Source organism: Mauremys reevesii, linkage group 20, assembly GCF_016161935.1.
Source record: "Mauremys reevesii isolate NIE-2019 linkage group 20, ASM1616193v1, whole genome shotgun sequence".
In the NCBI taxonomy this organism is placed as follows: Eukaryota; Metazoa; Chordata; order Testudines; family Geoemydidae; genus Mauremys; species Mauremys reevesii.
The window spans coordinates 23270070-23294483 of NC_052642.1; the positions used below are offsets into that span (position 1 = coordinate 23270070).

The window sequence follows — 24414 nt, forward strand, 5'->3', positions numbered from 1 at the left end:
GCTCTGGGGGTAGACCTGCCTTTAGTGCAGGGGTAGGCAACCTATGGCACGGGTGCCAAAGGCGGCACACAAGCTGATTTTCAGTGGCACTCACACTGCCTGGGTCCTGGCCACCAGTCCAGGGGCCTCTGCATTTTAATTTAATTTAAAGTGAAGTTTCTTAAACATTTTAAAAACCTTATTTACTTTACATACAACAATAGTTTAGTTATATATATTAGACTTATAGAAAGAGACCTTCTAAAAACGTTAAAATGTATTACTGGCACACAGAACCTTAAATTAGAGTGAATAAATGAAGACTGGGCACAGCACTTCTGAAAGGTTGCTGACCCCTGCTTTAGTGCATTATAGGGAAGGGAGGCCTTGGCTCCAGGGAAGGGTAGGTCAAAAATCACTAGGGCAGTGTTGTTCCCATGCAAGCAGGGCTGCTGGGACCATTTGTATAGTGGGGGGGGGGGGCGGAGGGTTTGCTGAGAGCCACTGAACCAAACTGTAACCCCTGTAGATCATGGCAGCTACTGCAAGCCAGGGGCTGCCCGAGCGCCCCCCACTCCCCCCGCCGAGTTCCAGCCGCTGCGATGCTTTCCCAGGGCCTGGACTCAGCGCCGCCCCGAGCTAGGGTTGGGGCTGCGCTGGGCGCTGCTGAGCCCCCCCCCCCCACACACACACCCGGCGGGGGGGCGGGATTGGTGCTGCCAGGGCCCTCGTCCCCGCCTCGGCGCCGTGACAACGGGCACGGCGAGGACAGGCAGCGGCCTGGCCACCCCTGCGGGGGGGGGGGTCTGATACTCCCGCCCCCGCTGCTCCCACCCCAGCACGTGCCGCCAGCGCCCCTGCGGGCGCGGCGAGCCGGGCTTAGGGCTGGGGCTCGGGTAGCTGCTGCCCGGCGCCCGCACGTTCCCGTCAGGCGCGGCTGGGACACCCCAGTGACCAAGGATAAAGGCCCCCTCCCACCCCGGCTACGAAGTGCGCCTGCGCGGACCCCGAGGGGAGGGGAGCGCGCCTGCGCCAGGGCGCAACCGGCATCGCGCTTGGCGGTGAGAGCGCATGCGCGAGAGGCGGCTGGCGGTGGCCTGGCGCAGCCACCACAGCGAGAGCGGGGCCGGGGAGCAGCGAGCGGCGGCGCCATGAGGCCCGGGCAGGGACAGCGAGAGTAAGTGCGGGCGGGGGGCTCTGGGGTCCGTGTGACGCGCAGCGCGGGCCGGGGGGGCGGGGCGCGGACCGGCGGCCCCGGGGCTGTAGCGTGCTGGGGGGCCCCACCTCCGCCCTTGGGGGCAGAGAGGCTCTGGCCCGGCGGGGCCGCGGCGCGGACAGCGGGAGCAGAGACCTCCTGGCCGGCGCGGCGCGGCGCGAGCGGGTCTCTAGGGCCGGGCCGGGCCCGGCGGGCTCCGGTCTGGCGGACGCGGACGTGGAGCGGCAGGGACGAGTCCGTTCGACGGGACCAACCGCGGCTGCCCCGTGCCCGGCCCGGCTCTCTGCGGCCGCTCTGCGGGGTCCCCTGTAGCCCCGGGCCCGGCCTTACCTCCAGACGCGCTCCGCCCAGGCCGGCTTCCGACCCGCTCGAGGGGCCGAGGGCAGGAGCGGTGACGTTTCACGGAACAGACTGTTTCACAGATTTCTCCTGCTCGCCCTGGCAAACCCTAGCTCGGCTTGAAACCAGTGAGGCTGGAACAGAATTTACACGTGGTTCCCTAACCTGGCTAACATGCCAAGGTGTCAGGACCTAGCATGAAAAGCAGAGAATTGTTCCATGTCATGTAGCGAGAGTTGATAAAACGTGACTTGCCCAAAGTGGCACCTTATCTCATCGGTTTCTGGATTAAGACACAGCATCAGTGACCAGAAATATTACAGTTCTTTGACTGACAAAAAGACTGTCCTTTCCCCTCAGATGTGAACCTAGCCATGATGATCTTGCCTTTGTCACCTTAGGTGATCTCTGCAACATGCTCTTTCTGGAACTGACCATAAAGACCACCTAGAAGGTTCAGCTTGTTCAGAATCCAGTGTTCCACTTCTAGGCAGGACAAACTGGCTCCATTGTCTATGATAGCTGCTAAGTCAATTCTAGGCTTAATTCAATGTCCTGTCCATTATCTAGAATCCTAATCGAAGTGTGATCTATGTCAGTGACCACCAGTGTTTTCACCTTGAGTCACAGCTGTGATTATCAGGGATGTTTTGTTTATTAGGCACCAATCCAGATCCAGACTAACACGGCTACTCCTCTGATACTAGGCACCAATGTGGATTTGTCAGAGCCAGGGCATTCTCAATCTAGAACCTTCAGCTGTGGAATTTGTTGCTCATAGAGACTTGGGTAAATGCACTGTGCTTTGAAGGAAGCAAAACTAGCACCTCTTTATTCTGGTTTTCCTCTAATTATGTGGGTGAGTTTCCCCAGTATAGTTTTGTGGATTATACTGTTAGAGGATGGAAAGGAGAATCTTGGTCCTACCCACCCCTTTGTAAGAAACTGTATTTCCCAATTATGCAACTGATGTTTTATGAGTGTGTGTAATAATTTTGGAACAAGAACAGGCTCAGCTGATCCTTTTTTAAAGAGAGACAGTCAGGAAAATCCAAGACAAGATATTTTCAGAAAGAAAATGGCTTCTTGACCAGGTCCAGGGCACACACATAGGTTAGCTCTGGCTCTTTCCTAGCAGAGACTATCTGCTGTTGGGGAGCTAGTCCCAGATTCTTTCAGGAAGAGAGAGGTCAGTTATTTTTTTAGAAAGGCAAAGAAAGGGGAGGACCTTCATGAGCCCTTTTATGAGGTGCGCACACACATTTGAGTCCTTACACAGAGAGAGGGGATGGTTTTGAACCAATTTTACCAACTATAAAATGTCCTTATGATGAGGAATGTGGTGGTACATTAGAGCAAATCTATCAGCACTGTAATAATAAATTACTCTTGTTGGGTTTGGAACAGGAAGGGGAATAATTAGTTACTGTACAACAGTGCTAATGCATGTTTATTCCTGATAAAGCATGCAAGTAGTTTGTGATCTTTACTGATGTTTTAATGCAGAAATACGAGTCACAAAGGCTCATGTTAAACAAGATTTTGTAAATTATTTCCTTTTGGAAAATTTTGAAGCTTCCTGGCAGGAAAAGTATGTACAATAAATACCAAACCATAATGAAAATCATTCGCATTGCAGAGGTTTACTTGTTTGTTTCCGGCCCACTCAGCAAGTTAACTATTTCACTGCCTTTGGGTATGCAATATATAATTTTCCAGAGCAGGACCTGAATGGCTTTATAGGTGTATATGGTATGCTTTCCTTTTGGCTCTGCTTTAAATTACTGCATATGCCTTTTACAATAAATTGTGGATATAGGCCTGTACATAGCCCTGCTACACCAGGGGTTTAATAACAATAGTTTATTGTTCATGTTTATTAAGATGACATAAATTATTTCCTTTCATTAGCCACTGAGGCCTCATGGAAAACTGTTGAGCAGAAAAATATTTATTTAGAAACCTAAGTACTTTTTCCTCTGATTATAAAAAGACAGGTTCTCTTAATAGTTTATTGCTCTGTTGGATTCCTCTGTGATGTCATTTCCACAAGCGCCAATGTGATTTCACTGTAATAGGGTAAATCTTATTAGGCATACTGGGCTTGATAGTTTCCAGGTATGCAATAGGAAAATAAAATGTATTCTAGTTCTAGAATTGCTGAGTAAAATTGCATGGCCTGTGTTACGCAAGAGGTCAAAGTAGATCATCCTAGTAGGCCCTTCTTTCCTTTAAATCTATGAATAGGTACGTTTCTGATCAGACATTTTATTTTTCTGTAAGAACTTGCGCTGTCAGTCCAAGGCTCATGAATTTAGGTGAGCAATAAGCAACAGGAACAAAGTTCTTAAAAAGTAAATATTCTGCTCTTATGAAAATTCAATGTGGTGGTAAATCTGGGGAAGTATAATATATATAATATGAAATGTATTTAAGTAGAATAGATTTAATTGTCGTATCAGAGGGTCTGTTGAGAGAGAGAAAAACAAATGAACGTTGGAGGGTAGGAAGCCAGACTTCCTTTAGTGGGGCAGTTGGAGAATTAACTGTCCTGAAGTAACTTTCATATTTTTCAGGAGAGGAAGATCCAGGCCAAAAGTGATTAAGGGTCAGGACAGATTGGGAGATTGACATAAGGGAGATGAGTCTTTCAGCAAGAGATGGACCATGAGTTTTGTTTGTTTTTGTTTTTCCCCCTTACAATGGCCTACCTCTTTGGGATCCCTGTAAATGGATCTATACCACAGACCTTATAATAGAAATTAAATAGATCTAGTCTGAGATGGAGAGGCTAAAGAGCTGGCTTCTCTCAGGGAAAGACTGACAGAGTCAGAGAAAGCAAGAGCTGGGGGAGCATTAGATGAATTGACTTCATATTTATGAGCCTACTTGAAAGAATGGTGTGAAAAATTGAAAATATATGAAGAAACTGCACTGAATTATACTGAAGTCCTTCCACAGAGTCAGAAGAGAAAAGAATGTGTATCACTGAAACAAGAAATGAGCAAAAATAGACAAATCTAAAGAACAGCATAGGAGAGATTATTGCTGGAAGATGCTGGCATCTCCTCAGTTTTTACTCTTCATATAAGTTACTGTATACATAGATTTTGAAGTGTGTAAAAAATTATATTTTATCCTGAGATAAGACTACACACGCTGCCTGAAGATACTTACAGGAATCTGTACCGTTTTAATGTTGACATTAAATAATGACCCTTCTAATGCTCTATCCATCATGTTGTGAATTTTCTCAGTGGAGTAAACAACGTATCTTTGGCAAAATAAATACCCTCTTGCATAAGGGCATAGTGTGGGTTCCCCCTTCCCTCCATATTCCAAACAGATCCATAGTGCTTCATCTGTAGAACAGTTTGCCAAAAGTGTCTCTGCTAATAACATTTGAAAAAAGAGGTTGATAAATGCCCACTTAGGAATGTTTTTCTCTAGCTGTATATGTTTTCTATAATTGTAGGCAAGCAAGTTTAATTTATGTTTAAAGTTCTCATCTAGTAGATACCTGTTTACCTACATTTGCATTGGTGACTGTTGCTGAGGGAGAGGTTCAAGAGGTGAAATTAGGTTCTTTCAAATCATGAAGTATCTGCATTTCCCAGAAATGCAGCCTGCTGTGAAATGTGCACATGCCTTAGCATGTCTACTCTTCCGTATTCACATTCATGACTGCATGGGGGATTTAAGGTCTGCAATATGTTCTTCTTTACTGAGTACTATGTTTTTCTGTCACTCTGCTTTTTCTGTTCTCATCAACCTCTCCTCCACTCTTGACTTCTGGTCATTTTTGGACAGCTCATGAGGGTGCAAGAGCAAATGACTCCAACACCCACCAACTAATCCACACAACCAAGACGTTCTGCATTCTCCATAAATTGCTTTGTCTCTCTTAGTGGATGGACCAACTCTTAATAGTGAGAGAAATAACTCATTTAACAGGTTGGTAGATTCGTAGATTCCAAGGCCAGACAGACCATTGTGATCATTTAGTCTGACCTCCTGGATAATACAGTCCATAAACTTTCCCAAAGTAAAAATGAAAGGATGCAAAATGGACTTTTGGGGACCTTCTTGTGTTTCCTGCCTGACTCAGTTACTCCAAGGACCACCCAGTCCACATGCTGGGCTTTATGGAAATTCCAAAAATGCCACTGAGAACATATCCCAAAATCTTGTCTGCCAAGGGATTAGTGATCAAATGGCTGGGGTTACTAGATAAATGCTTAAAGTGCACATTTTTTTCCCCACAGATGATTGTGGTATCTGGTGTAATTGAATACTTATATAGGTCCACATTGTGATATATTTAACACACTGAGTAGTACCTGAGTTTATAAATAGGCCAGTTAACTTTCTGGGATTACTCATGATGTAATATGAATAAGGGTTTCACAATCTCCCCTACAGTGCCTTTCATCTTCAGAGCACTTCACAAGTATTTTAAACTTTTTGCACACTGTAAATTGATGGGGTTAATATTTGCAAATTGTACTGGGGCAGGGGGGTGGCATAATATTCCCCTTTCCCAGTGGTATTTTTAACTTTCCCGGTAATAGTTTCTAAGCCTAGCAATCTGTATGTGGGAGTATACAGTACATATATTTTTAATTGCATGTTGTTGTTTGAGAGGAGTTTGGATAACATTCTTCATAAGAAAGATAACGTCTCCCAAAAGAGTCTTATTGCTATTCCAAATACTGACTTATGCTAGTGAGAATAGTTCTGACAGTTATGCTTGCCTGGCACCACATGAATTTGAATATGACAGTTTGGTGTGTTCTTCAGCTCAGTCTATGTGAAGGCTAAGTCTTCATACTACTTTCCTTTTCAAAAGCTTTGTTTTGTTTGGTGTTAGTAACAATGCTTTTTGAAACATGCATCTTTTAAAAACTACTGAGGTGCAGGGGATCGAATACTTACTGCCACCATTTCTCTACTACTGGTAGAATTATATCCATTATTTCAGAGCCTCCTCTTCATTTTGTATTTCACATAACCTTGTTACAAACATGCTTCTGTCCTTGTGCACAGGGATTATGAATTGCTTGTGCGCATAATATTCAGAATCTTATCACATATATGAAAATTAGCTTCTCCAGAACATGTGAAAAAATACAGATATCCTGGTTTGTGGAATAACTCCTGAATGGCACAATTTAATTAGTTAAGGTCTGCTTTTGACATAGAATAAGTCTTGATTGGTTAGCTTTATCTATTTTGAGGGGGAGTGGGCAGGAGAGATTTTCAATACAATATTCCATATTGGCATGTTCTACTATGGTTGACCCAAATTAAGATAGAATAGCTTCTGTAAAATTTGAAGAACTGTGCTGTGCTTTTTTAATATAGAACAATGAAATTTAAGTGCATCCATATACATTATATAAATAACCTAATCAAAATACCTAAATAGATAGTAGATGGATCTACTCTAGGACAATTTATTAGAAATTGTATTTACTATAAATGTAACACTATAAATTCTAATCTTAGACATAGTTTTAGGTAGGATTTTATTAAGCATGTTCCTATTCTTATTAATAGAATTGTATGTGTTAGATTGTCTTCAGTGAGTGAAACAAATCTTTATCATCATTAAGTCTGCAGTGTAAGTAAAAATTGAAATTATATTGGTTTTCAAACTCTTATTTTGTCACAATGGCTAAAGTAGTAGTGTTACAAAGAAAAAGGTTAACCATTAAAGTTTTTATTTTTTTAAAACCAGTAAGTCAGAAAATGATCTGCCAAGTGATACGTTGCTGACATATTTAGTACAGGCAGCCCAATTAAGATGCTGTATATTGTTTCCAGTAGGATTCTGATTATTTCTAATTTTGGAACTATGTGAGAGCAAATGGAAGTAGGTGAAGTGATGTGCTTTGCTATTCATAGTGAGTTCAGTATCAATTTTTTTTCCTGGAATCTTACTTCTCATGTAACCTGTAATGTGTTGTACTGAGAAGAAGTCAACTACTTTGGTGTTCTCCTTTTTCTTTGTTTCACTGCTAAGATAATAACCAAGTTCAGCTCCCCACAAATAATCTCTTGTGTGGTGGGCATGGGGTTCCTGGCAGAGCAAAATGACTAACCTCCAGAGGTACAATGAATGAAAAGCTCATTGTTTTCATGTATTTTTACCTGTTTTCATCAGAGAGCATATTTGTCTTTTCAGTAATGGATTTTTCCATTCTCTGCTACCATTGTATAACATGACTTACTGTATCATGCCATCCATATTCTTGCTTGCACACTCAAAACTTTGAGCATGCATTTGAGATGACTTGTATATTGCAGTCTTATCCTTTATGGATATTGTGTTGTCTCTACAGCATACCGCACTGTCCAAAAGACTATTTATAATCCGGTGTTATCTTTATTTTAAGACCAAGATTCAGGTTAAGCCATAGTCGTATTAAATAAAAATTACTGTGGAATGGAAAGAGCATCATAATAGTTTAAAAGTGAGTCAGTGTTACTAATCTCTGAGGTAAATTTCCAGTGCTTGTATTCTGTGGCAAATATGCAGTGGAACAACATACATCCTTAACATCTGGAAAGGACAGTCCTTTGTAATTACCCAATCACTTTTCCATTCAGCCAGGTCAATGGTTTTAAAACATCCATTTGTTCTGTCATTGTATCTCTTGGTACTGTCTCTTAAATTGCACCAATCTTAAGGTTCCTTCTTTTCTGTTTTATGTCTATAATAATCAGAAGATGCACTGAATGCAATCTCCCCTAACTGATGAAAAATTATGTTTAGAACCATCTGAGAGTTGGCTTTATGTTGGTTATAATTGTATTCCTTCTTTATGACTGTATTTGCTCACCCTCCATGCCCTCCCCAACCCCCCATCCCCTCAATTCTGTGAGATAATAGGATTGCATGGAAACTAAGTCCTCCAGTGCCTTTTGAGAACAGTGCCATTTTAAATACAAGTAGAAGGCATTGGCTTCAGTGCTGAGAGGATATTTGGTTGTTCATTTAAGTCTGCCAAATTGCTCACAATTCAGAGGTTTACTTTTATTTATTTAGTTTTTATCTTCAACTACTGGAAATTCTTCCAGAATGCTGGCTTTCATTTTTTTCATCTGTACATAGTCAATAATGTGTTCTTACTAGAGCTCTTAATTCATATCTCCTTTAATATTAATTCCCCACAGCTGTGAGCACTTGTGAACTAATATCTATGAAAACCAACCACATGAAAAGACCAAAGCAGGCTAACAAAAGTATCTCTAACCAATTTTCCATGTTCTTTCTGTTCATACCACTTCTCCCCCCTCCCGTAAAGGCTTCAGATGTTTGGATTTAGAAATTACTTGTTTTGGAACTGGTCACTTTGAAAGCATTTTTTTTATAGAGGAATTGTAGATACTTACTCCCATTCAGTTCTGAAATCCTTCTGCTCTGGTCTATAGCTTCTTAGTTGCAAGACTTTATTTTGTTCTTACAGGATTTCTCCCAATATTCTCTAGGAATCCCGTTTTCCACCCAAGGCTAGAGAAATATTTGGGAAATCTTTTATACCTGTTCTAATTATCCCTTGTTTCTGCGCATTTACTGGGTGATGCTCTTGATTAAGATTTCTTATGACTTTAAAGTGTTTCCAATTACATATTATTTAAATTTGTGATTAAACCTCAGTAGTGCTTGTTTTAATATTTTGGGAATGTAACTTTAAAAATGAGTGTGATTAGTAAATAGAATATTTTGGTGTATATTCCCACATATAAGGATGGCATCAATCTTCAACATATAGATAATTACCTTAATAGCATAAACTGGCTTCCCACATACATGCTAAGAATGAGTAAAGTTGCACACTAAAAGAATGAAAGCCTGAGGAATTTTAAGTGCCATGTATAATATAAATTACAACCATTCAACTAAATTAAAAGTAGTGGAGGAAAGAAGTACTATAGCATTCTTAATACTACCATCTAATGTGTGAGAGAGAAATTGCATCCAGTTATTAAACGCCATTATTTTAACATGGTCCAATTTGGCAAGGTATTGTTCCATCAGTAGGCTTTTTTTTCCCTCCCTTGATGTTTCAGAATTGTCTGACATCCCAGGATTAATGAAGATTAAGGCTTAGAGTGCCTGCATCTTGGTAGGTTATTTGTAAAATGGCTGTGCACCATGTTTAAGAAAAATTGCCTTTCATATGTAGGGTTTATATTCTGCTTGAATGTGTTCTGCTCTATTTACTTGTCATTCTGCGCTAGCATGTGAACTATTTGATTTATGAATAACTTACTGCTGTTGAAATAAAATTAAAGTAGCTGTTGCAGTTATTTAAAACGCAATTAAATTTGATTTTATTCTGTTGTAGTATCTCCTATGAAAATGCATAAAACTTAGTGTATGGGTGAAAATCGTATTAAAAAATGTTTAGTGTTTTTGATTTTTCCCATAAGCTATGTCTTGCACCACTGGGACTTTCCACATAAATGCTCAATTAAAATCTCATACCATTGAGTTTGATGCTGGAAGTGCGGTGACTGTAAGAAAATATGGTAGCTATTATGTGATCTTATACATATCCTTAAAATTGACAACCTGTTCTGGGAGATGTAATAGGCTAGGACAAAGGCGTTTCTTCCTCAGTCTTTCAAAAAGTGCTATGAATTTAATTTCTCTGGGAAGGTCACACAGATCCTCCTAGAACCCTGAGCAGTTTATGCAAGAAAACCTTGATCTGTTAATACTATGGCACAGTGATAGAGAAATCAGCTTGTGCATAATGGTCTGATAAGGGCATGAACAGAGTGTAATGTTTATTGTATCAAAAAATTCTCTGTATTGAAGCACTCTGATGTCTTAATTTTGTTAGTACTGAATAGAGTAGAGTGGGTAGCGATGTCTTGGTTATCAGTTAAAATACTACTCTCGACTTTGCTTTTTCTTACTGGGAGGAAACTATTGTGTCCTTCCCAATTTTGTATACCATTTAAAGAATATATCGCTTCCTGATTTGTTACTGGTATAGTACTGTCATACATAGGACTTGAGAATATTTTTTTGGGGGGAAACGTTAATTTCCTTAACTTTTTTGAAAAAGTTAAGTAATGGTGCAAGATGTTTTATTTAATCTAGATGAGTTTGCACATGTAAGCTTTCAGCGTTAAGTCTGTCAAGAACCCCTGGAGCTGGAAAAAATGAATTGTAGCTTTTGAAGGCCCAGCTAAAACTCTATTTTTATGCACATGATACTGAAAATAAGGTAGTAAATATACCTAAAGGTAATGCATCCTATATTTGCTACAGATTCCAACTATTGGTTACAGTAGTGTTTTGAGAAATGCTGAACTAATTTTATACATGTTAAGTTTTTCAACAAATCACATTGACTTCAAAGAAAATTTAGAATAAATTTGTTCTCCAGCCACCTGCAAATATATCAAAAGCAAAATTAAGCAGGAGTAACTTCCCATTATAAGTCACTTATAGTTTAGTGATTAATAGACAAAACTTCCATACCTGTGCATCAGAGTTTCAGTTCTCTTGTGTCACTGACTCACTGTATAGCATTGGGCATGTGAGTTTGGACCTGGTGTAGGTCTCTGTATCTTCTCCACAAGTCCAGTGGTAGAGAGGGGAATTGAACACACCCTGGTTTCTAGATTCTGAACCCCATATTTTGACGTTGTGGGACCTGAAGTACTCAGCCCGTCATGTGATTGTGCAATTCATCTATTTGTGCTTCTGGTCCTCCCGCTCTACAATATGATCATATCTCACAGGAGTGTTGAAGATTATTTAATGTTGGAAGGTGCTATAGAATTGCAGAGCATTATTGGAGTCCTCAGGTTTTGCAAGAAGATTAGAGCTGATAAAAGTATTTATGGAAGCCTCTTAATGCATCAGCTGTGTTACTATGAAATGCTTTAAGGAAAACTCCAATAATTAAACTTCCTAAATGTTTACTAAATGACAGCGTCAAAGAATGTAAAGCATTTATTTGGGAATGCATTACTGATTCAGTAGCTGTTTAGTGAAAGAGGTAGTTTGTCACAATGGGGGACTGCAATTTTAATACTTCCCAGCAGGAGGCATTAGGACTAAAAGAGTAGGCTGAACGATTAGAAAGCATTGGCAATCAACAAAAGGTAACCATTATAAAATTTAGTCAACTTCAACTGTTGAAATGTTAATTATATAGTATACTTTAATTTCCAGTGGACTCTAATAACAAACCAATTTTGTTTTCCTTTGCATCTGTTAAGATGTAAGCTTCTGTCTTGATCACTATTTTACTATAAATAAGATACATAATTTGGAAAATGTTCTGTGTGCTTCTTTAAAAGTACTGATCATATTCCCCTGTAGTCCATCTTTCAGGCCAGGTCTCCTATTAATGTTAATGAAGTTGAACCTTCAGTCCCTTCCTATGTAATGCACAAGATTGGAAACATTTGTTTGTTAACTGGAGGCCTAAACCTTACCAGCCATAAGGAGGGATACAGAAGATGAGGGTGTGGGTTCTGTGAGCAAGGACCAGAGCCGAGACCTCTTGTCATCTCTGGTGGCTGGAAGCAGGAAAAGGCTGGGATAGCCACTGAGGTGGTATTCAGGGACTCTGCTTGCAGCTTTCATATCAGTTCTGGCTAATAGTGTGTGCCCCCTCACTAAGCTGGAAGAGGAGTCTGCACCCTCCCTCCCAGACCTTCTGAATGTTGCCAAAAAGGAGGGTCTCTGCTACTTTACCCCTCTTTGGTGTGTATGGGGATGAGTGGCAGGGAATCTATTGGGTTTCCCCTACTTTTGCCTCGTGGAAGGGAATGGAACAGGTTTGTAACCTCCCCCAGGTTGTGGTTTTAAGCCCCTTTTCCCTCTGAGTAATTCCCCAGCGAAGAGCTTTGATTGTACTCTTGAGAGTGTCAGCGCAGCCTCCCCATGAAACTGAGCAGAGGCGCTGGGTGCACTGTGTGCAAAGCTGTGAGTGGGGGCAGCCCCTAAGGCGCTGTCTGGCCCCAGAGACCGAATCAGTGCAGATGTGGCTCTGTGAGGAGTCTCGTTACCCGCATCAAGGCTTGAACTCTTGATGTTAGTGTTAAACTCCTCCCCTGCATGAGGGCACTTCCCACCCATGGCAGAGCCCGGGCCCCCCAGCGAGGGAGCCTTGGGTCGGAGGCCGGGCTGGGAGCCAGCCCCGAGGCGTGGCGGCGGGCGTGTGCCGTGGGCAGCTCCCGGCACGGGAGGCGCTTGGGGCCGGGCAGCGTCACGCCGAAAGGATGGAAATTCAGCCCCGCAGGCGCGGGCCGGGCGGCTCCCTGGGTGCGGCCCGGCCGGGCGAGCCGCCCCTCGCTCGGGGCAGCGCTAACAAAGGGCCCCGGCCGGCGGCGGCCATTGGCGGGAGGCCGCCATCCGTCAGGGCCGGGGCGGGGCCGGTTTCCGGCGCTGCGGGAGCCGAGTTTGCCAAGAGGATGCAAAGCGCCGAGCCCGGTGCAGCAGCCGCGGCTCCCGCGGCCCCAGCCCCGGCCCCGGCGGCTGCCTGCGCCGCCTCTCCGAGCCGGGCCCCGGTAAGGCTCCGGCAGGGAGAGCCCGGTTCTGCTCGGCCGGCTGGGGGGCGGCCTGCAAGGGCCCCTTTCCCGCGGCGGGTTCCTGTCCGGCTGGAGGGGCGGCCCGGGGATGGGGATGGGGATGGGGCAAACCCGGGAGAGGGGTGCTGCTGTGCGGGCAGGCTGGGGCGGGTCGCCCCGCAGAGCTTAGCCTGCCTCGGAGGAGTCCCTCCCTGGCCACTGCGTGTATGGACCTCCCCTCCTTTCCCTCTTGCGGTCGGAAACCCGCTGATCCCCGGTTTTCCTCGCATCTTCCTCCTCCGCCTTTCAGGCAGATAGACTGTTCCTGAGCGTCTGTGAAATGCCTCCTCCCTCCGAACTTAATTTGACCCTATTAATTTTTATTGGAAGGATTACAATTAAACCCATCCATTTTTAAACTTTCTTTCCCTGTTCTGTCAGTAGAAAGGACTATCTTGGCTTTGATTTTCTGTTCTGCATTCGCTACTGTCCATCTAGTTTTGCCTGAACCGGCTCTAGCAAGTGAAGCAGATTTGAGGTACTTCACTTCTGGTTTGGGCCTAAGTGACCATATCATAACTTTGGAGCTGTCCTGTAAGACAAGGAAGAGCATTTGAATCCAGCAGAAATCAGGGCAGTGCTGATTTTGGCACTTAAAATAATTCCTACATGGATTTCAAATGTCAAGCTTTAAAATTAATGCTTTGTAAGCAGCTGGTGCGTATGTGCTAATTAGGTGGCTATGCTGATTGTAAATGTTCTGTAATTAGGCATTTCCAACTAAACATGTGGAACAAGTATATCTTTTATATTGATTAGCCAAGAGCTGGCATGACTAATATCTAGTGCAAAATGCTAAGAGTTGAATATCAATTTTTTTCAGGCACTTTGGAGATATTAATTAAAGTGATATGGAGTTCATTCTTGTAAGCGAAGCAAAGATTCCAGAGATCATTGTAACCAGAAGGCAGTTGGTAATATGGTGCTGTGTTAGAGACCCACTAGTGGGTTCTTATTGCAGCATTGGCATGGCTTAGGTTCGGCAGCCCCAAAACTGTAAACTTTAAGCAGAAAGGTCTGTTCTTAATTAACTGATATCTTCTGCTTAGGAAAGTAAGCTACATTTGCTAGCTCCTTCAAATAGGTTTGATGAATTTTTTTCTTACCACCCATGATACCAGGTTAGTAACTGTTGCATCGTCATGTTTATTTCATTCTCTAATAGGAAGTCAGTTTTTGTGTATTAAAGTGCAATGTTTGGGAAGCCTGTTAACTCAAAAACACAAATGAGCATTGCAGCAACTATTGCAACACTGTTGGGTTTCTAAAAGCTTTTTTAAAATTATTTTTAAATGAGATTTAGTTGAGTAGGTGAAGTGACAGTGTCAGCTGGAGACACTTAGAAGGCATTGAATTGCGTAGGAACCATTGAGTCAAGTACCTTTTGACTTCCTAATAAAGGTAAAGTCACAAGTTTTGATGGGGCTCACATTTTTCATCTGTGAGAGTATTCAGCCCCCCCACCTTTATGAAATTGTATTACATGACATTAATTTATCTTCTGTTTAATTTTTTATCTTAAAAATGTAATAGTAGTAATATGCTGTATGTCGGTGATTTCCCAGAAGAACTGTACTCAGAAGATGAAACATTCTGCTATATAATCATAGGATACCTACACTAATCTCTATCATTTAACTTAGATGCAAAATAGGAAACCATCAGATGTTTACTTATGAGGAAACAATTATGTGAAATCATGACTTACCATAATCTCTGTAGCTAAGTGGTTGAAACACATTGCACTACTGAGACTGAAGTAGCTGGTTTAATTTTCTCCTATGGCATTTTTGTTCTGTCCTGGTTATTTATGAGCAACAGTGCTTAATGGGAGGAAAAGTGACTTTTGTTCTCTTCCCTATGAGAGAACCTATATCAAAGCCTTCAGAAATATAAATTGATTCCTTTCAGAAGTTGAAGGAAAGGAATAAGATTGTTATTGAGTTTCTTAACGATCGAGTAGCAGTGCCAAAACCTTGCATGATTAAATGTTGGGTTTTTTTTTAAGGGTGGGAATGGGCTCTTGGTGCTCAAGGTGGAAGAATAGTGGACAAAGCAGTACTGTGAATACTTTCACATGGAGATTTGCATTACGATAGTTTTTTAGCTGTTTCAAGCTTGTCAGACACTTGCTGAAATTAAATCCTGTGTGTGTTTAGAGTGGGGGTTATTCCATGAGCTTTACTGTAGGAGGCTTAGTTTGAGAGAGCTGTTTACAATGTGTCTGAAATAGAGGGTAGAAGACACAGTGGAGACTATTATCTGTTTACTGCTCAGATAAGGAGGCGGAATAGATTGCTGGTCTGTTTCTGAACTCCTTTAATGAATGGTTGCTAGGCACATTGCATCTCAATCAGTTTAATCCTCAAGATGTCATTTACAGGTCTGCTCTTTGTGAGTGCCAGAACTATGCACTTTCAAACTGTACCGGCCAGAATTTGCTGACAAAGCAGCCTGGAATTGCTTGTTCAAGAATTGGGTGGGTGTGTGTGTGTATATGTATATATTGCTGAGTGATCCAGTTTTAAAGTGCCTGGTGTCACAGGGCCACCATTTCATGGACATGTGCTAGATTAGGTCTCCAGTGATAAATAAGAGACAACAATGTCATTAGCATCTTTTCTAGATCAGTTTAGTATATAATTTACTTGTTTGACATTAGATTAAGATGAAGTAAAATAATTCCTTATTTTAAAATTTTGACTGCTTTCTGTCTTGAAGTGTTTATAGCTTGGCTGAATTAGCTAGGGCAGTTTTTTAGGGTTAATTTTTGAAAACTGTTAAACTGAGGAAAAAGTATTATCTAACATATGAGAAAATAGGACAGTGCAAATACTGGCATAAATAATAAATTCCCAATTTAAGAACCTTCCTGTTAAATTGGGGGTGAAAGTCCATTGAAGCAGTATTCAGGAAAGTAACTATATATGTTTTGTGCATTATGTAAATGTTTATGCTGGCAGTATAGAGCAAAGAAAAGTAGTTTCCCAACATGGTTAAACTTTAACAGCCTGTTTAAAAATAAAATACTAAGGCTCTCTTTTTAAATAGGTTTTCCATGAAAGATATTCATCTTATTGCAAATAAGAATGTGTCACTCTTTGCATGAGCTGTCTTCCTTTTGCATGGAAGATTTCCTTTAAATTCTGCATGATAGGAGTTTGATCTACTATAAGTGCAAATTGAAGAGTGAGTAGTAGTGGAAAATGCTTTGGATTTGTTGAATGTTAAATGCATTTTAGTAACATTTATAGACACTGCACATTGAAATGAGATCTGAGTTTGTTGCATAATTATATTACAAACTGCACATGAAAATTTAAGGTAGGAACTTAGTAGACCTTATGAGTTAGACGTATTTTAGGCATAAATGAAAACAATATAAAAGCTGCTGCAGAAGTTAATGTGAGCCTCTTGAAACTGAAATTTTGAAAAAGTCTTGATTAAAGTGAGATCAGTATATTTAAAAAAAAAAAAATCACAAGGTGTCTTCTCCAGATGGAGCATATGCAGTCTCCTGTATTACCAGCAAAACCAAGCCAGCACTTGGAGTTTCACTGCAGGAAGGAAAAAGTCCTCTAAACAGAATGGTGTGAGATCATAGAGTACTTTTTATATACGTGAAGATTTTATTATGTGCTGTGGATCGAGGGCCTGTCTGTAAAGTACAGCACAGGAGTGTTAAGATCAGATTGTAAAAAAAATAGATGATTTGCCTAACCTGTCCTTCAGATGGCTGAAATGGGCAAGGAACACCTGGTATTTAGAGAATTGCAGTACTGGTGCAATACTTTGGGAACAGGGTTTCTTCTTCATGACATGACTCTGCACATCTCCACTGTGAGATTGTCTCCTGATCCGTGGAGACAGACCCCCTATCAAAGCAGCTAGCTGTTAGAGGAGTGTGTGCCTGTCACTGTGCTCCAGCATCCTAGAAACAAAAGTGCAGAAGTCCCCACCTCCAACTATACCCCCATTCCTACCTTGAGGCTCAGTATCCATTCTCTCATCTTCTCCCTACATTTCGATTTATGTCAGTATTGTGTAGACAAATACTTCACATCCCTGCTACAAAGTTTGATCAATGTGTATATTCAAAATCGTTACCTGGGAATATGTGGGATTAAAATCTTGGTTCTCAATTGTATGAGGACACCTGCTCCTTCTTGCACCTCTATTGAAAGATCCTTCCCTTCCAACTATAGCAATTGCCAGGAGAGATTCATAACTGTAAGCTTTGGTGACAGGTTGTCCTTGTACAAATTTTGTAAGGATTGAGTTCTAAAATCCTATCCCAAAATCTTGACTCTGGTGGCCTCCAAATTTCCTTTAAAGCAAACACTTTGCTGAGCCTCTTGATCTTCCATGTTAGGCTTGGTGGTACCCCTTGAATATGAAGAAGGCTATTGATTATTTCCTTGGCAGTAGAAAGTTTTTTGTTTTTTTGTTTTTTTAAATCCTCAGTTTTATTATTTATTAGAGAAAAGAGCCAGTACTTTAGAGTGCATCTGGACTGAAAACGGATCCATTTTTGAATACAGATGGTCTGTGCTTACTGAAGATCCTGTATGAGGAGAACTTAAAGCTCTTTCTACGGGAGGAGTGGATAGCAGCTTCTTTAGCATCTATTTGTTGTGTGCCATTTGTTGAGATACCTACAGTTGATTCCCACCTTTCCAAAGCATCACTCTATCAGTATTCATCACAAATCCCATTGAATGCTTCATTCCAGGAGAAAATGTTCACATCTCTTTTCAACTAACAGTACTCAGCCCTTTTCCTAAGGTTTGTCACCACTAACTAGTATCTCTCAGAGGGATCTGTGGGAGCAATATCACAAAGGAATAATAGGTTACTTATTGAAGTACTACGTGTGTTTTGAACTTGTTCCTTCTGCAGATCCCCACTGACTCTTCCCCCTCTATTGGAGATTTAAAAGGTGTGCTCTTGGCTCCAGAATGCTGGAGCCACATATTTCCCTATCTGTATCCATCTTTTTCTCTCTTGTCTTTTACTTAGGGGCATTCTGGAGTAGGCACTGTCCTATTGTTCTGTGTTTGTACAGCACCTAGCACAATGGGATCCTGGTCCAGGGCTGGGGCTCCTAGGGGTTATGGTAATATAGGTAATGCGCTCCTTCGGTGTTTGCTTTTAAATGGGTTCTGTTGGCAGGTCATGCGCTGTCAGAGGGGATCAATGGAGACAACACATTTAAAAAATGTTAGTTTACCCCTTCAGTTTCCCTTCACTCTTCTGAAGATAGCTTATCCCACATTGTATCTGAGCTACCTTGGTTTGTTTAGTGAGTCTGTATCGCTAGGATTCAGTTACATCACATTTTTTCCTCACTGTGTTGTATGAAGTATGAGGAAGTTTTTTCAGAACTGCTCTGATTTCTAGTTTTACAATTTTACAATCTCTTGATCTGCGCTGGAAGTCAGCACCTGAGCACCTTTTGTCTTACTCCCAGGAAGTACTGCATCTTGTTCCTTCCTCTTTATCAACAAGTGTAATTTATGCTGTCTTTTATCTATGCCGTAAGACATGGAAAAAGAGCAAGACTCCTTCAGTAGTGGGAAACAGACTTACATGCTTAATGGAAATATTTTAGCCTTTAAATTAAAATTAACATAAGGAATATAAACGATTAACTTCTGTGTTGGACATGTAGTGAGTCAGTTCTGGTGATAAAGCTTTCGATTTCAGACTTTTAACTTACCTACTGAAGGTTGGCTAAGCACATCAGTAGTTAATACTGTCATAAAATTTGCTTTAATGTCAAGCCTTTTCTCTTAAATGAACGCTTTTAGCATATATCAACTGTAGAAAGCAACATTAGATTTAAGAAAATAGCATTCAATAGTCTCTAAGCATTTTATTTTTGCCTACTTTGTAAGCAGTCGATAGGCCAAACTGAATTATACAAATATGGTAATTCACTATGCATTTGAATAGGGCTCAGTAGTGCAGGCAGGGGTGAGAGATTGTTGCCATCCGAGTGGTTTATGTAAAATTTTGGGTTCCATTTCTAATGCCCCAAAAAAACAATTCTAAATTTAGTTGTGTAAGGGCACATCTGTTAATTTCCTGGTGAGTTGCATCATTGGTGAAAGAGCTCCAGGTAAACCATAAAGCACACATTTCTGCCAGGCTGGATAAAAAGTTTGATTAGTGTTGTCCTTTTCAAAATCAGGACTGCGTTTGACAGCATTCTTGATTTTTGTTGTGCGCGTTACTTTTCCAGAATATTGCTTTAATCAGTCTCTCTCTTTGCATTAAAGAGGCAGATTCAGCTATTCAAAGCAAGTTGATAATTGCTTTTCATTAAAGGTACAAGTGCCAAAGAGTTGAGCATATCTTCCAAGAAAAAACATTCATTATAACTTCTGTAGAGCTTTTATCAATCACATAGTTATAAGCCATATGAACGCAGTTAAATGAAAGACGTTAGAAGGGAGCATTGCACAACTTTAAAAGTGCACGTTCCTTAATTGATCAGCAACGTAACAACGAAACAATGTTAACCGGAACGACTTCAAGAGAGGAGTTACTGTAGTGGTTGGGGGGCGGGTCCATAAGTGGTGCTCTTTCTCAATCAGTACTGGATCAGTGCCCTTGCATAGTGCTAAGACTAAGAGGTTGTGTGTTTCTGGAGGCCTCTCTCTTTGCAGGAGATGTAAAATAGTGGTTGGTTGCTACTTATTTGGTTTGTTACATCCCAGATTACTGGGAGTTCTGCAAATGAATACACTGTCATATCTACGCTACAGCTGCAGTTATTATGTTGGGGATTTTGTCAAATGTGACACTATTTGGCTTTGGTCCCACACACCCTGCCCATCTTTTCCAGGTTCTAGCATAGTTACAACCTGGTTTGATTCTATCTACACATAATTTGTCATCAGAACTTGAAAAAACTACTGATCAAAGGTGAGTAGGAAACTTTATCTGGTAAGTGGGAAAGCTGCAGAAGAATTTAAGCTTTCTCTCTCAACCATAGATTCCTTTCTAATGAGAATCTGCATGAGGTCACACGCCACAGTTCTGCTGCTCTGAGTCTGCAGACAGAAATTTCTGGCTCTAATACTCTTGCATGTTCTGGGCAGTTTCGCTGTTGCTGTTCTGAACTGTGGGTAACAGCAAAACTGGCAAGAAGCAGCAGGTCTGTTCTGCTCCTGGGGAAAGCGTCAAATACAGAGACCCTTGCTCAAGGTAGCTAGGAGGTGGTTGGTGTGTGGGTGGTGAGTGTGTGCGCCCTTTTTTCCCTTCCTGTTTCTCAGAAATTTACTAAATGGAAGCTGATATGAAAAATAGGTCTGGGCTAAGACCATGGTAGGACGCTCAGTACTTTCACCCTTCCCAATAGCTGAAGGCAGGAGGCTGCTCCTAAATCCTTCCTGGTGTTGGTCCACCCCTCTTGTATCAACCTCTGACTATCAGGTGTCTAGCAAAGTTTACTATTACTGAGAATACTTTTATAGCAACTTCCATTTCCACTTTCCAAATACTAAGCCTCACCACCTGCCCTGTGAAGTAAGAAAGTATAGATTCATAGATTCCAAGGCCAGGAGAGACCACTGTGATTATCTAGTCTGACTTCCTGTATAATGGAGGCCAACGAATTTCCCAAATAATTCCTAGAACATCCCCATTTTATAGATGGCGAAACAGCTGTAAACAGGGTGTCTCATCCAACCTCACACAGGATGTCTGCAGCAGAGCAAGGAATAAAACCTAGATCTGCAGTCTTGTATCTTAATCACAAATCTACTGTTCCTTCCACCCAAGAAACTACTGCATTGTAATTGGGTTACACAGTCGTATGGAAGCTGGGACCTTAAATTCAATACTAACATAATTTAATACTGACTCAACTATCCGCGTTATTGAACGTGTCCACATGTCACAGGCATCTACCCAGCACTGACTATGAAGTCCTCTCCCAGCATACATCAGGCCTGCTGTACTAGAAAGGTGCCAGAGTGCCTTTCTTACTAAGGCTGGACTTGGCTTTTCATTTTGTTTTGTATGGAGACTAGTGTCTCCTCCCTAAATTTACAGTACATACTCTGTGGATAAAGATTGGATTTTCTCTTTATTTTCAACTAGATCTTTTTGGTTTAAGTTAAAATTAATTTAAAAACTAGGAGTGTTACTACTACTAAATGGCTGAGTTATTCTTCACACTTTACATATAGTTAAAACTTGTTGCCTGTTGGTTTGAATGTACATTTTGAAGAAATTTTGGTTGTAATTAAGCACAGGAAAATAATCATTAATCTGTTTTATTATAGTCACAATTTTCCTTACTCAGGATGGCCACCATTTCCCAAAACTTACCATGAGTAAACTGAAGCTACCCAAAACATGCCAAACTAGTCACACCTTGACTAAATTTTATTTTGTTTGCGGTTTTTTCTTTTAAAAGCTCATAGTGTTAGAAGGCCTTTGTTTTGAAAGTCCCTTTATAAAAGGAAGAGGAATTCAATGAAGTCTGAGTAAATTAATACAAACCGCTTTTTGGATACAAACAAGTTGATTTTCCTATTTCTTTCCAAACTTTCAGGGTCCAAGTAGTCTCTCTGCTTAACCCCAGACTGGGCAGTGCATGTTTGTTTCAAGTGTGATAGAGTGCTCTAAATCCAGCTTTGGAGCCTTGGCCAGGCCCTGTAGTCATTCTGCTTACTGTCTATTCTACATCTCCCCTTCGTTATCCTAGACTACTACCTACATCTTGTTGCCTGGCAGCTCACATTGCATATTTAAAAATGCAAAATTCACTCTAAAAATAGATTTCCCATAATATAGATGCTTTCAGTCCACTAAAATGAACCATAGATTTGGGATGTGGGCATAAAGGGGAATATTATCTACCCTACTCTTTGATATTTGCTTATATGAGATATGCTGTTGTGTTCTGAAACATTGCCCTAAGAGGAGTAGTGGCTAAAGGGAGGGGATTGAGAAGCTAGACTTCCATGTTCTATCCGTTGCTCTGCCACTTCCTCCAAAGCCTCAGCTGATCTGTTCATGTAATAGGGCCCCCATCACTGGAGTATAGAGCACCTTGCAGACTTTTTCTTGTCAGGTATGAGAGAATAAGTTAGAGATTATCCCTTGTATAAGTGACAGTTGAAGCACAGAGTGACTAAATGACTTGTCTAAGATCACATGGCAGAACCAGGATTTATACCCAGGTCTCATGAGTCCAACCCAGTGTTTTAATTACAAGACCGGCCTTCCTTCTATTTAATTTTTGTCTTGATTTTATGCATCTGTAAAATGGGATATGTGCAATTCATGCCTGTCTCAGAGTGATTGGGAGGCCAAAGCAGTGTTAGTAAGGTTCATTGAGATGCTTGGATGAAGGACAAAGAGTTAATAATTAAAATTGGAAGCAAGCTGTAAAGGGGTAGAACCATTTTCTGGTCTTTTGGCTAGCAAAAATGCAAAATATAAATGGGCCAACCAGCAAATATTAACCTAAAAGCTCCCCTTCCCCCAACCACCTGCCTGGGTCTGAACACTAAAAGCAGTTAACTGGCTCCATTGCAGCAGAGATCAGAGATGCCCACTCTTATAGCAGGACAAGCTATTGAGTTTTTTTCAAGTAGTAAATTATCTTTTGAGTTAACCTTTCTACATAGTAGATACATTATGAAATTAGTCAGGTGCTGCTATTTCGGATCTAGGTAGTTATGAAGTTAGATGAAACTATGTATTTTAGAAACTCTGCACCTTTGTGTTTGGTTTTTGTTAAAACATGTTTAGTGAGAAGCCTTGTTAATGGCTTTATTTTGGCCCAACTAACCAGGCATTAGTGGAATTGCATGGTGGTTTGCAATGGGCAAGCCACACAAGCAATTTCATGTTTGTCCACATCATTGCTAGCAGCTTCCTTTGCAGAGCAACACTGTCATTCAGATTAGGGCTTTAGTTCATTGATGTCTAATTAACATTTATTGCAGATAGCAGTGATAATTACTTCCAAGTCAGTTTGTTGTCCGTTGTTATCCCAAGGCTAAAGTACAAGTTGGATGGATTTTAATAACTGAAGTGACGCATTGATCTTCCTTTTTTTTTTTAAGACCTCATTTATACCAAAGGCCAGAAGCTATGTAAAACTCCATTTTACAATTGAAACCTACTGTTCTACTCTTCAGCAGACGTGTAGTGGTGTATTTTAAAATCTATTAAGACCAGCCTAAAATGGCTTTTTATATTCAAAAATCATATACTGGAGCTTTCTGCTTTATCACAATAAAATGGATTTGATGGTACTGATGTCATTCACAGTAATGCATAACTGTTATGAGATTATAGGTGTGATATTTTAGTCTTTTGGCTGCATTTTAACTTCTGTTCAAAATTACAGATATAGATTTGAAGCCGGGTAGCCCTTCTTGATAGTTTTCAAGTCCATAAGGATTGTAATGTTGCCAGTGTTTGTTTCGTGAACTCTTACTTTAAAGCCCTAAGTTTTCTGTTTTGAGTGTTACCGTCAGTGGGTTGGGGAAAAGGGCAAAAAGTGGACCCATATACATTTCAGTTTCTTCTTTCCTGCTTTTCAAACTAATTAATTTTGTTGCCTGACTAACATTATAAATGGTGGTCAGCCTAAAAGGTGAAATTGTTTACAAGCAAAATCTTAATTAAACTGCAAGGAGCAAAATTGATTTTATTGAACCGCTTACAGAGATCTAGAAGAGGACCACCTTGATTCAGACAATCAAAAAGCTTTATATTGGTAGAAGTTGATGTGACACTTCAACTCTTACAGAAGGCAGGTCTCCATTGTTCATTGCTTCTCTCCTTGTTTACCCCCAGATACACTTGCTAGAGTGATTTATTGCTGTATCAAGAAAAGCCGCCGCCTCTGTAAGGTTACTTTGCAGTTTTCTGCTTATAAAATGTTAAGAGGCTGTTGCATGTGTTGTCTATGAATACAGTGCTGGTTTGATAGTTTAGTTACAAAAAATGGTTAGATATGTTCAATATATTGTTCCTCTAGTAGGTTACAACAGAGATCCTACACAAGAATGTTTCTGTGTGGGTTTCCAGAAATGGAGGGGTGGTGGAAAATGGGAGAAGGGGAGAGCGGGAAGTCTGGGAGATATGCTGATGATATCAATCTAGACTTTGTATCAAGTGATGAAACTGACTGAAATTGTAATAAATACCAATGTTGGCTAGCGGGGATGGTGTGTGGTGTGCATGTATGCTCTTAAAACGCAATGCAGTGCCACTTGGTGTGTATTATGAAAAGAGACAAAAAC

At 41.0% G+C, this 24414-nt stretch overlaps 1 protein-coding gene across 10 annotated transcripts in view; it reads left to right on the forward strand.

Annotated features, from left to right (window-relative positions):
• The first annotated feature begins 1027 nt into the window (after nucleotides 1–1027).
• Nucleotides 1028–24414, forward strand: part of FAM222B (family with sequence similarity 222 member B) — a 44953-nt gene continuing 21566 nt past the window's right edge. For 4 of the 10 annotated variants that reach the window (XR_005590050.1, XM_039507479.1, XM_039507472.1 and 1 more), the window contains exon 1: nucleotides 1028–1156. The gene's annotated coding sequence lies outside the window, so the exon portion shown is untranslated. Of the gene's footprint in view, nucleotides 1157–1733; nucleotides 2394–12037; nucleotides 12120–12583; nucleotides 12603–13031; nucleotides 13079–23997; nucleotides 24017–24414 lie in introns of those variants that run through there. The other 6 variants (XM_039507477.1, XM_039507473.1, XM_039507476.1 and 3 more) reach the window with 6 other exon arrangements.